Genomic DNA, 13,186 nt, shown 5'->3' with positions numbered 1-13,186 from the left:
GCTGCTCCTTTCCGCTGTATAGTAAACTTCAGAAGAGCATGATCACTCGCGCCTAATGATCCTTCCACTTCTACCCCACTAACCAGGTCATCAACATTGGTTAGGACCAGATCTAAAATGGCTGTTCCTCTTGTTGCTTCTCCCACTTTCTGGACAATGAAGTTGTCTGCAAGGCCAGTGAGGAATCTGTTTGACCTTATGCTCTTGGCTGAGTTTGACGTCCAACAAATATCCGGGTAATTGAAGTCCCCCATTACTACTATCTCCCTTCCTTTTGCATGCTTGGCCATCTGTTCCAGGAAGGCATCATCTATGTCCTCCGTTTGGCTTGGGGATCTATAGTAAACTCCCACAATGAGGTCTCTGTTATTCTTCTCTCCCTTAATTTTGACCCAAATGCTCTCACATTGGCTTTGAGGTTCTAAATCTTGGATCTCTTCACAGGTATACACATCCCTGACATATAACGCCACTCCTCCTCCTTTCTTGTCTGGTCTGTTTCTCTGAAATAGATTGTATCCCCCCATTATTACATTCCAATCGTGGGACTTATCCCACCAGGTTTCAGTGATGCCTATTATGTCATATTTAGTTTGCTGTACCAAGAGCTCAAGCTCATCTTGTTTATTTCCCATGCTTTGCGCATTAGTGTACAGACATTGAAGTCCATTAATCATTCCCCCGTGTCTCTTATTTAAGGATTTTTTCCTCCCACCACTAGGTCCGCGTGCTGTTTGCTCCATTTGGTCTATGACATTTGGATGATCATCTTCATTAATTGATAGACTCCTACCTTCAGGAGCACTGTCTCCCTCCCCCACATTAGTCAGTTTAAAGCCCTCCTGATGAGGTTTCTGAGATTTTTGGCAAAAACATTCCTCCCAACCGTTGTGAGGTGCAGCCCATCGCTTGCCAGAAGTCCATCTTCAAGAAACTGCAGTCCGTGATCTAAAAATCCAAACCGTTCCTGTTTACACCATTTGCGAAGCCAGCTGTTCACTTCCACTATTTTCCCCTCTCTCCCTGGGCCACGTCGTTCAACTGGGAGGACAGACGAGATGACAATTTGTGCATTTAGTTGCTTCAATTTCCTGCCGAGAGCCTCATAGTCTCTTTTGATCTTCTGGAGGCTATTGCTTGCAGTGTCATTGGTTCCCACATGAACCAAGAGGAAGGGGTATTTGTCAGTGGGTTTTATGATTCCTTGCAGTCGTTCAGTTACATCTTGGATCTTAGCCCCGGGGAGACAGCACACTTCCCGAGACATCTTGTCAGGCCCACAGATCACCGCTTCTGTTCCCCTCAGTAGGGAATCCCCTATCACCACTACACGCCTCCTCTTGGGTTTGGTCGGGGTTCTTCCGTGAGCTGTCCGTTCCAAGGTCGCCTGCACATTCCCTGAGGACTGACTTTGCTGCTCGTCTTCATGTACCTGATCGACTGTAATGAGGGAGAGATCCTCAAATGGAGTCTGCTCTTCGTCTTCCATGCTAGGGGAGAGGACCTCAAAGCGATTGTGTATTTCTAAACAATCAGAGTGAACCCTGGGCCTCCTACTTCTTTGAGTCACGTTTCTCCATATATCTGGCTCCTGTGTTGATGAACTAGCCTCCTTCTCAGGGGAGTCCCCTGTCTCCTCCTTGGTGGGGACGGTGTGCTCTGTTGCTTCCAAGAAGAGCTCCAGCTCTCTAATTCTTTGGAGCGTAGCTACACGTTCCTCCAGTTGCTGTACTTTGTCTTTTAAAAGGGCAATCAACATGCAATTGCTGCAGGTGAAGCTGCCTGCAACCTTTGGCAAGATGGCAAACATTGCGCAGGAATCGCAGGCGACTGCAGCTGTTCCCTCCCCTTCCATCTTGAGATCGTGTTGTTGGGGGTGGCTACAGAGGTCCTCCATCATAAAAAGCTTGAAGACAGGACAAATAACTTCGCCCACAAAAAAAAAACCCTAGGTCTCCCCCAACAAACGTTTGAGACTAGCTCCCCTAAATCTAAAAGATGGATATAACTGCGCGCACCGCTAGGCGCGCGCCGCTGCCCTACAAACTCTGATAAGCTCCTCCCACAGCTAATCCCCTGCCTCAACAGAAACCCTGCCCCCTCTGACCTTTACACAGGGAAAACAGCTAATCAGCCACAAGAAACACACACACACAAGAAAACCCTTTTTGCTCCTTCTTCAACTGCTGCCCTACAAACTCTGATAAGCTCCTCCCACAGCTAATCCCCTGCCTCAACAGAAACCCTGCCCCCTCTGACCTTTATACAGGGAAAACAGCTAATCAGCCACAAGAAACACACACACACAAGAAAACCCTTTTTGCTCCTTCTTCAACTGCTGCCCTACAAACTCTGATAAGCTCCTCCCACAGCTAATCCCCTGCCTCAACAGAAACCCTGCCCCCTCTGACCTTTACACAGGGAAAACAGCTAATCAGCCACAAGAAACACACACACACAAGAAAACCCTTTTTGCTCCTTCTTCAACTGCTGCCCTACAAACTCTGAAGTTATTTCATGTTTGTACACAAGTAAGCTTATATTTTGTCAAACTCAGTTACAAAATGTTTTGTAAGAACTGAAATGTTCCCTTAATGCTGGAAACAGATTCTGTAGCATCTACCTCTCATTATATTCAGAGATCAATTTGCTCTCTCCCTTTTCCTTCAGACTTCGTCAGAGGAGATAGCCAGACATTCCTTGCTAATGTGAAGTAGTCTGTTAATAAACTGATTTTATTTCATTGTTTTCTCTCTATAGATATTATTAAAACAAAATATGATACCTAATCGTTCAAAGTGGTTTAAGCAAAAAGGGATTGTGGTAAAATGGCAAATGCAGTCCAGTGTAAGCAAGGGTCAGGTTATGTACACTGAGGCAAAATAATAATAATTAATTTCACATATACAATGGTACCTCGCAAGACGAATGCCTCGGAAGACGAAAAACTCGCAAGACGAAAGAGTTTTTCGTTTTTTGAGTTGCTTCGCAAGACGAATTTCCCTATGGGCTTGCTTCGCAAGACGAAAACGTCTTTCAAGTTTGTTTTCTTTTTCTTAAAACCGCTTGAAGAGGTGCAGTTGCGACTTGACCGTGCTTCACAAGACGAAAAATTCGCAAGATGAAAAAACTCGCAGAACAAATTAATTTCGTCTTGCGAGGCACCACTGTATATGCTCTTGGGGGATGAACTGCTGGTGAGTGACCAGGAATGAGACCTTGGGGTTGTAGTGGGTATTTTAATGAAAATGTTGACCCAGTGTGTGGCAGCTGTGAAAAAAGTGGATACCATGGTAAAATAAAACTGCCAATATCATATTTCAAATAATGCAAATCTATGATGCAGCCACTCTTGGAATACGTCCCTCAAAAAGGATATTTTTCATGGAAGAGGTTATGAAAAGGGCATCTAAAATGATCAAGGGGGTGGAGCAGCTCTCCTATGAAGAAAGGTTACAGCATTTAGTTTGGAGAAAAAGCAAGTAAGATTTTGTGGCATGGAGAAAGTAGAGAGAAGTTTTTTGTCCCCCATAATACTAGCACTCGGGGACATCCAATGCTGGAAGAATCAGGACAGAACGTATTTCTCCACCCAGCAAATAGTTGAAATGTGGAAATTGTTCCCACAAGAGGTAGTGATGAACAGTAACTTGGATGGCTATAAAAGAGGATTGGACAAATTCATGGAGGATAAAGTTATCAATGTCTGTTAGCCAAGATGGTTATGTTCTATCTTCACTTGATGCTGGGAGGCTTCTCTTGTGCTCTGATCCTACTTGTGGGTTTTCTTTAGGCATTGTTGGCCGCTTGAAAAACAGAATGCAGAACTAGATGTGCTTTGTGGTGATCCAGCAGGCTCTTCTTATATTGAACTTGTCGCACAGCGAAGTCAGAACGCAGAGTCAAAATTCACAGTAAAAAAGAAAAACTTGTACTGAGGTAAACAGACTTCTTTACAAACACTGTACAAACAATAATGGAAGAGAGCAAAGTAAAAAGAAGTAAAGTGCACACCGAGCCCATGTATTTATCCTTCCTGGCTCCATGTGACTTCCTGTAATTGAAACAACATAAGGAAATGAGTTAGAATGAGTCAGCTAGAAGAATGAATCTGCACTTTTCAGCCTTTTCCAACACTTTACTGCTTCTGCTCTCAAAGACCGTTGTCACATGACAGAACTTTCCATCTTATGCCTTGCTCACATTTCTCTCCAAGAGATGTGCATATCTGAAAGACTATCTTTGCATGTGGACAGATGTACACATTCTGGAGGTAGGCTGTATCTCTTCACGTATATGTCTGTACCAGAGGTGGACTGGTTCAGTTAAGAGATGCAAGTAATTCTTATGTAGGCAAGCTCTGAGATGAGTTGAGACGAAAGAAAAATAGGCTTCTTTTATTTTGAGCAGTACACTTTCTACTTAAAGTTTGTGTGTAAGATCTGTATGCTAAAGGTCTACACACACCTGAATGTACCAGGTCACTTGCACTGACGTGTAGTGCATTAGCAGGCAATTTCACCAGACTGCATAATGTAGCTCTTCTCTCCAGCAGTTGGATCATTTTTGACTTCTCTAATTATGAACAACATTTTCCATGTCAAGAACAGAAATACAGAAGACTGTTGAAAACGCTGTAGCACGTCCTTGGGCCTCCTATATCAGATATAATTGGCTTCCCACTGTGGCACCAAGCAGAGTCTAGATTTCTTAAAGCTCTTACCTGCTGCTAAAAATAGTGTTTAGGGATGAATGGGAAATGGGAAGTCTGAAAATGTCTGCCCAAGTCTATCCATGAATAGGTTTCATGAGGCTCCTTTTCTCAATGGATATGTGGAGTGATTTACCTGATCACGCCCACTGGTCTTCCCTAAAGGTCTGTCTTTTCTGATCCCCCTTGCATCACTGTTACCTCTGGTCTTTATTTGACTCCCTTGTATTTCCTTCTGCTCAGTATGCCATCGCAATTAGGAAAAAATGCCAAAGGGGGGGAACCAGTGCCAGGTGTTTACATTACACCTGTCATGGACATTATAAAGAGAAGGCAAGGCCTCTCCTGGTTCCCACTCAAAACACAATGGCAGCTGCTCTTCCTTGAAAGGGTGGAATAGATCTTTAGTGAAGCAGAAGTAACAGTACAGACCCAGTGACCAGCATAGAATTATAGTAGGATCAGAGCTCTGAGAAAGTGACAGTAATTGGCAGGATTCGTTGGGCTAGAAGCAGGCATTCCAAATTCAAAGAGTCCAAGATCAGGGCAAGAGGTTCAGAAATGCACTGAAGCCAGAGTTCTCACAACCAACTGCCAAGCTTTTAAAGGTGGGGTTTGCTTAATTCATGAGATCCCTATACCTTGTGTGAATGTTGAACTTGCAGACATGCACTGCATTGGTGATGGTGGGGTGTCTTCCCACCTGCAGAGCTGCCATGAGGTCCTGAATGACAAGGCTGTGCCCTTCATTTCTGTATCCTTCACACACACACACCCCCCGAGTAGTTGGCTGATGCCCTCCCCAGACTGCACTGATACTGACTTCTCTGTTGGAGGAATTCCCACCACCCCACCCGGGGCTGCCGGACCCTGGGGAAGGGGTGAACCTGCCTCCTCCAGTCTCTCTTCCATTGACACAGCTCCCACTATCCCTTTCTCCTCATCACCTTCCTTGTTCTCCACAACTTTCCAACCCTAAATCTGAAAAATCTCAGAACTCACAATATAGCTGCTGCTGCCCCAGTCTTTTATGAAAACACAAGATGGGCACTGGCTAATACTGTCGAAGCAAAGTGAGTTCCTGTTGGCTGCTTGCTTGCTTCCTTGTTTATGATCAGTATGTGGAGTTGGGCAACATGATGCCACATAGACACCTATAACCTTGTAGAGTGCTACCAGCAACTGGGTGGGGAGCTGTTACTTGTAATGGTGAGTGATTATGCCATGAATAGGTAAAGATAAGAAGATCCTGGTAGAGCAAGCCAGTGACCCACCTAGCCCAGCATCTTCTCACAGTGGTCAGCCAGATGCTTATGGGAAGCCCCAAAGCAGCAACCAAACGCAATAGCACCCTAGCCACTTGTGATTCCCAGCAACTGGCATTCAGAAACTTACTGCCTCCCAACAAAGGAGGTAAACATGTGGTCCTCCACATGTTTGTTTTTAGACTCCCAACTCCCATCAGCTTCAGCCAGCATAGCCAGCGGCCAGGGATGATGGGAGGTGGTAGACCAGCAACACCTGGAGGCTCACAAGTCCCCTATCCCTTGGTTCAGCCAAGCTTACCATGCCATCACTACCACATGGAAGAAAGGGTAGCATGGACAGAGTAAGTCTGGGTTCATTGCTGTCAAACACTGCCCCCCCTACACACCTGCAGGTAGATAGCTGTGTGATGTGATGACTTCCAGTCCATACAGTGTCCCCTGTTACCAGGTTAAACCATAAACTATGACTATGAAAAGGAAAGTAGAATTTGCACAGCAAGGGTGAGAGGCCCCATTCTCCAGTTCTTGCTGAGCATTTGCATTAGTGATGCAATGAGACACAGCACACATTGCTTGGGCTCTTGTCTGGTTGTCATTGCGTGTTATATAATTTGATTTGAACATAGCTGTTGGACACGAGCAATCGTGGAACAGACTTCTGATTTTACATCCCTCCTCCTGCTTTATTCAGCCTTCATGGTTTCATGGCAAAAGTCATTCTTCTTGCATAATGGCAGTTCTCTCTTTTCCTTCCAATAACACCTTGTACCTTGAATACTTCAAGAGCACATTTTACCTACACAGAGCCTTCAACTCCCACAGAACCCCAGTGCATTGCAGAGGATAATAGGACATGACACAGAACACACCTGCTTCTTCTCTGTGGATCAGCAGGAGGCTGAAATGCTTCTGAATGACCCACAGGACTCCATACCATCCAACATTTCTCCAATGAAAATAGGGACATCCTAAGGAAAAGTACTTTCCAGGATAAAATCAGAAATGGACGGCTTTTCTAAATCAGGGACATTCCTGGAAAATAGGGACACTTGGAGAGTCTGCAACAGATGGGAGTTGTAGTCCAGCAACACCTGCAGGCAACACATGTTCTCACCCTGTTCTAGCTGAGGAACACGCCCCCCCCAATGTATTTGGCCCATTGCCAGAAGAGGGTAGGAACATCTGTACTACTTACCACAAACATTAATCCGACTGTGCGTGCATATTTGTATGTATATATGTGTGTTTGTGGAGCAATGTAATTATTGGGTTGTGCAGTGTGTCTGTTTCTGTTTTTTAAAGTGAGCATACAGAGATTGCTTCCGAAACTGCCGAAACTTTTGTAGTAAATTTAAATTACATCCAATATTCAAGCTGAAATGTTTTTTTCCAGTTTCTGTAAGCATACTGGCCATATTTTGTCTTAAAATATTGTTGTCTTGAACTATGTGATTAATGCCTCACTGTATGTCAGTTTGAATACATTTCCGTGGTCCAGTTTCACTTGATATACTGCTTAAAAAACAAACAAGAAAAATATGTTACTGCCCCTTAGAGTGGTGCATTGCATTATTTAAAATGTGGTTACAAGTCTCATGGAGGGTTTAATTTGTATGTATTGCTTTTTTTATTTCGTATGAAAATGAATAAATTCCTTGCATTTTTTAAAAAAGATAAAGCTTTTGTATATTTCTTGAATATTGATTAAGAGAGCTGTGGTAAGAATCACAAAATACCACTTCTTTCTGTCCAGAGAGGTTTCTGTTGAATGAAAGAATTGTGTTTCCTGGAAAACACCTTTGGCGCCAACCGTGGGGTTTGAAGATACCGGTGCCGTCTCAGAACCATTCCTGGAATTAAAACAAGCAGCCCATCCCCTGCAGGCTTACAATCCAAAACACACACACACCCCACACCAGTGAATAGGGGTACAAAGGAAAGTGGGAAGATCAAAATTGGACACCAATTTGCAAACGGTGTTTTTTTTTTTTTTTAATGACCAGCTTACATAGTTCAGGGGCAGGAGGTGTCTGGCGAGGCTTGTCTTTTGGCAAAGCTAATGCAATGAGCTCTGCTTTCTAACTCTCCCACCAAAAGAATCCAACGGAACTGCTGTTCCCATGGGACAACTGAGGGGGAGGAGGTATCTAATGCAGCTGCCTTTCAAGTTACTCAAAATCTTATCGCATGGATGGTATTTGTTGCTAGCTGAATACTTATAACACAGGAAGGTAGTTTCAGCTGCACGATAGCATCTGTTGCTTAGACTCTGTGTGTCCTTCCCAGTAAACAGCAAGTCCGGTGCATAATTAAAAATTGAAGCCTAGTGGGAAAGGGACAGTACCATGCTAAGATTGATGTTCCTGTTTCAAGGTCAGCCTTCCTGATGAAGGGTAGCATCCTTTCCATTTTTTTTCTCTCTCTCTGTCTCACACACATACTCACACTACTGAAACCTCACCATTGGCTGCCTTCCTTCAAAGACTTCTTTGGTGGAGCATACTACTATTCCCTTCCATCATTTCAACCCAAAATTTGGTGCACAAAAGCACCATCTGTGCCTTTCCCACATTTTGGAAAAGGTATAAAAAGGTTGGGGAGTTTGGGACCCTTCAGAAGCTCTTGGACTCCAGCTCACATCAGTACATGGCTAATAGTCATGGGTGTTGGAAGCTGTACAAAGCACCTAAGGGAAACTGAAATCTTCAGTCTGCTTTTTTTTTTGGGGGGGGGGTAGACTTTATACTATATTGCTTATAATATATTAAAGGTACAGGGACCCCTGACCATTAGGTCCAGTTGTGGCCGACTCTGGGGTTGCGGCGCTCCTCTCGCTTTATGGCCGAGGGAGCCGGCGTACAGCTTCCAGGTCATGGGGCCCGTCGCAGGGATTCTAACCGCCGACCTTCTGATCGGCAAGTCCTAGGCTCTGTGGTTTAACCCACAGCGCCACCCGCGTCCCTAACAGTATATTGCTTTATACTAAAAGACTCATTGTGATTTGCAATATATACAGTGCAATAAAACATGATGAAAACATACCAAAAAATACACAATAGCACTGTGGTAACGCGGGTGGCACTGTGGGGCTGTGGTCTAAACCACAGAGCCTAGGGCTTGCCAATCAGAAGGTTGGTGGTTTGAATCCCTGCAATGGGGTGAGCTCCCGTTGCTCGGTCCCAGCTCCTGCCAACCTAGCAGTTCGAAAGCATGTCAAAGTAGATAAATAAGTACCGCTCCGGCAGGAAGGTAAACGGTGTTTCCGTGCGCTGCTCTGGTTCGCCAGAAGCAGCTTAGTCACAAGGCCCAGAAGCTGTACGCTGGCTCCCTCAGCCAGTAAAGCGAGATGAGCGCCGCAACCCCAGAGTCGTCAGCGACTGGACCTAATGGTCAGGGGTCCCTTTACCTTTACCTAACAATTGTTGAAACATACACACTAAAAGAGTGGATTGAGTAGCTAACAGCAATGTCATTAAAGCTGCCCGTGTACTGTAACTGGTGTTACCTGGCACCAGAATGATAGTAAATTTGGTGCCAGGTGAGCTGCCTGGGGAAAGCAATCCAAAAACTGGCAGCAAGGTGGGTGGGAGGTGCTGTTATTTCTGAATCGGGAGTTTGCATTGCACCAGGGAACTGGATATATTTAGAACAAAGTAACTAAATGAAATTAAACCATGACTATGTGTGATGTACCACTTGATCTTTTGGTGGTTTTATTAAGACAACTAGATGGGGTAGTGCAAACATGGGGCCACAAAAATGTAGGTAGCATGATACAACTTTCAGAACTTACTGGCAAGATGTGCAGATGGGAGACAAGATGTGCCTTCTGTTTACTGACTCCTGCCAGTCTGCAGCAAGGATATTTAGGTACTTAAAATACTCATGTCGCTTTTCCTTCTGCAATTCAGTGCAGCTAACAGACATTGTAAAATACAATAAAAATGCATGTTCGCCCTAGACAGACGGGCATTTCAGAACCTGGCACATCATGCTTATTTCTCTTAGAAATCAAGAAGAGAGAAATAATACTGGATTAATGAGAGAATGGGTTTTGTTTTTTGGTAACATTTTGGAACAACCAATCCCAAGATGCCATGCAACCCTGTAGTATTCTTTTAATTACTGTGAGTTGTAAGTTGGCGGGGGGGGAGTGTTTGTTTGTTTGTTTGTCTTCTGCCTACTAACTGTAGTTCTTAAGGCAGCTTTTGCAATGTATTTAAAACACAATAAAAAAGGCAGTTATGCACTGTCACTACAGCAAGGCAAAGCTGTATACAAATTGTATATAGTGAATTTTGTTTGGTATTCCTATTTTGCAACAGAATTAGTTACGTAAATAAAATGCAATAAGAATGTATCCCTATCAGTGAGAGGGTTCAAAGGCAACATTTCTGCTATTCATCCCGTCATTGTACTCATTGCCTTCTGAACTCTGCAGAAGTTGGGTGCTCTTTAAATTGTTACGTGGGCTTAGACTTTTTTAAAAAGAGAGGGGGGGAGGAAAAACTTGCCATCAATTTTTTTGCCCTTTTACACAAATTAGTCTTTTATTCTATTAGCATAATTAAATTGCTAACATTAATACAGAAATGAAATGCTAAGCCTTTGATTTTCATTTTGGAACTCTTTGGCAGGCTAATGGCTTCCGTTGTGGAGTCATTCTCAGCCTCTTTCTATTAATGAGTATTTATCTACAATTTAGAGATGCCAAGCACCTGTGGATGTCAGGCATAGATTATGAAATGCAGAACTATATATACCCTCTGCTTAAAATATACCAGAATTTTGTGTAAAGAAAAGCAGATTTGTAAAAACTCCAATTTTAAAAGTAAGATCAGGTTTCTCCCCTATCACTATGGTTTCAAGGAAACTTCAGAGTCTACACAATGAAATTCATTCCTAACCACCATTTATAAACACAGGAAATACGATAGTGCAAAAAGTATTGCATCCTCATGCACTTTCAGGCACCTGATAAAACACTTAATAAAGATACTTATTAGACAGAATGATCCCAACACCCGCTGAAATATAACTGTGTTTAGCTCCTTTTCATCCTTCCCTCTTTTTAATGTGGAGTGGGTGGAATTGCACAGGTGTGATGAGCTTCTCTACTCCAGCCCTGCAAAGACCCTCATACCAGCCAATCTTGCTTCAGGTAAAGAAGGGGCTCGATCATTCAGCAAAATATGGCTTGCATAATCTCAAGTCTTGTAGAGGAGAGCAATTGCTTGAAGGATCTTTTGATATAAGCAAAAGGCAGTTCTAGAACAAACTAATAACAACCAGCCAGCTTGTGACTCCAACTCCTATCAAGCCCAGCCAGTATGGCCAGTAGTCAAGGGCAATGGGAACTGCAGAAGCAGCTGGAGGGCCATAGCTTAGCTACCCTTCAACTAAATGCTCCTTAATCCTTCTCCATTATAAATCCAGCAAATTCTCCAGCATTGGATTTCCTTTAAAAATAATAAGCAATCATTGAATCCCTGGCCATCTCTTTTTACAAGAAGCTATTGACAGAGCCTCTCCCCTCTCTTTGAGACTGGTGGGTGCCTACGAAAAAGTAGATTCCCTATGGCAGGGATGAGGCAGCTGTGGCCTTCATGATTAAGGAGGGAAGAATCTGCTCATTCCATGTTCTAATTTTCCAGTCCTAAATTGAGCTTTCCCTGTTTCTGTATCAGGCTGTGTGCACACTATATATTGAAAGCACACACTCCCTACGAATCTTGGGAACTAGTCTGCAAAGGGTGCTGGCAATTGTGAGATAACCATGTCACCCTGACATTGACAGTAAGGAGGACATGTGAATTGACACAGATATAACTGTTGTTAGGAGGGGTAAAAAGAAAGAGAAAGATCAAAGGTTTGCAAAGGGTTTGAGTAATATTGCAGGTAAACATGCTAGGTATTGAAGGAGCAAAGAGAGGGGATTTAATTGGAAGATCTTCCCACGTGTATTGTGACTTTAAGTGGTGGGGGTGGACCATCCGAATTGGTCCCACCTCCCTGCAGAGGGGAAGGGTCACGGAGAAGTCCAGTTGCACCAGGAAGTGATCTGACTATGGAACTTCTTTTGTTTCACTTTTACTTAGTGTCAGATCACCCACGTCACTAGAGGTGAACACCAGGTCTAAGGCATGTCCGTGACCATGAGTTGGGCCAAACTTATTCAGGGACAGCCCCATGGAGGCCATTCTTTCCACGAAGTCCCGAGCAGCCCCTTGTAAGGTCGTGTTGGCATGTTAAAAGCCCCTAGGACAACCAAACTAAGTGTCTCCAGGAGAACATCTGCCACGACCTGAAGCAGCTCGGGCAGGGAATCTTTGGTACAGCGGGGAGGTCGGTATACCAAAAGGAATTCTGTACTGCCCCTATTGCCCAACTTCCAGAACGAACATGCACTCAGAGAACTGGGTCTTCCCAGTAGGACACCTGATGCAAGCTAGTAACTTCCTAAAAATCACTGTAACCCCCCCTCCCCACCCACAAGGCCTGGGTTGCTGTGCGTAAGAGAAACCTGGTGGACAAGCAGTGGCAAGGACAGGCCCACCTGCTTCATCCAACCAAGTCTCTGTTACACATGCCAGGTCAAGTCCTCCATCCACAATCAAGTCATGGATGGCAGTGGTCTTATGAATCATTGACCTAGCATTACACAGCAACACCTTCAGGTCATGTGGGTTTCCCTTGTTGATTCCAATATCCATCCTGTCAAGACCGGAACCGGAGGTAGGGATAGTCTTCAAACAACAACTAAACCTGCCTCCTCAGTAATAACATGGTCTGGTCTTGGTGTAACTACTCCTGCTGCCCATGATCATGTCCCAGTGCTTCCTGCCCTGTGGAACTTGCCCCAGCCATTGTGTTGGCTGGGACCCACTCCCAGGCAGCCCTGATCCCGCCCCTTAAAAACAAAACGCAAACTATACAACAACCAATAAAACAACAAAAACCAAAAACAGAACAGTTATACAGTGGTACCTCAGGTTAAGTACTTAATTCGTTCCAGAGGTCTGTACTTAACCTGAAACTGTTCTTAACCTGAAGCACCACTTTAGCTAATGGGGGCCTCCTGCTGCTGCCGCGCCACTGGAGCACGATTTCTGTTCTCATCCTGAAGCAAAGTTCTTAACCTGAAGCACTATTTCTGGGTTAGCAGAGTTTGTAACCTGAAGCGTATGTAACCCGAGGTACCACTGTA

This window comes from Podarcis bocagei (assembly GCF_964188305.1).
Source record: "Podarcis bocagei genome assembly, chromosome: Z".
Taxonomy (NCBI): Eukaryota; Metazoa; Chordata; class Lepidosauria; order Squamata; family Lacertidae; genus Podarcis; species Podarcis bocagei.
This window is presented reverse-complemented; position numbering follows the sequence as displayed.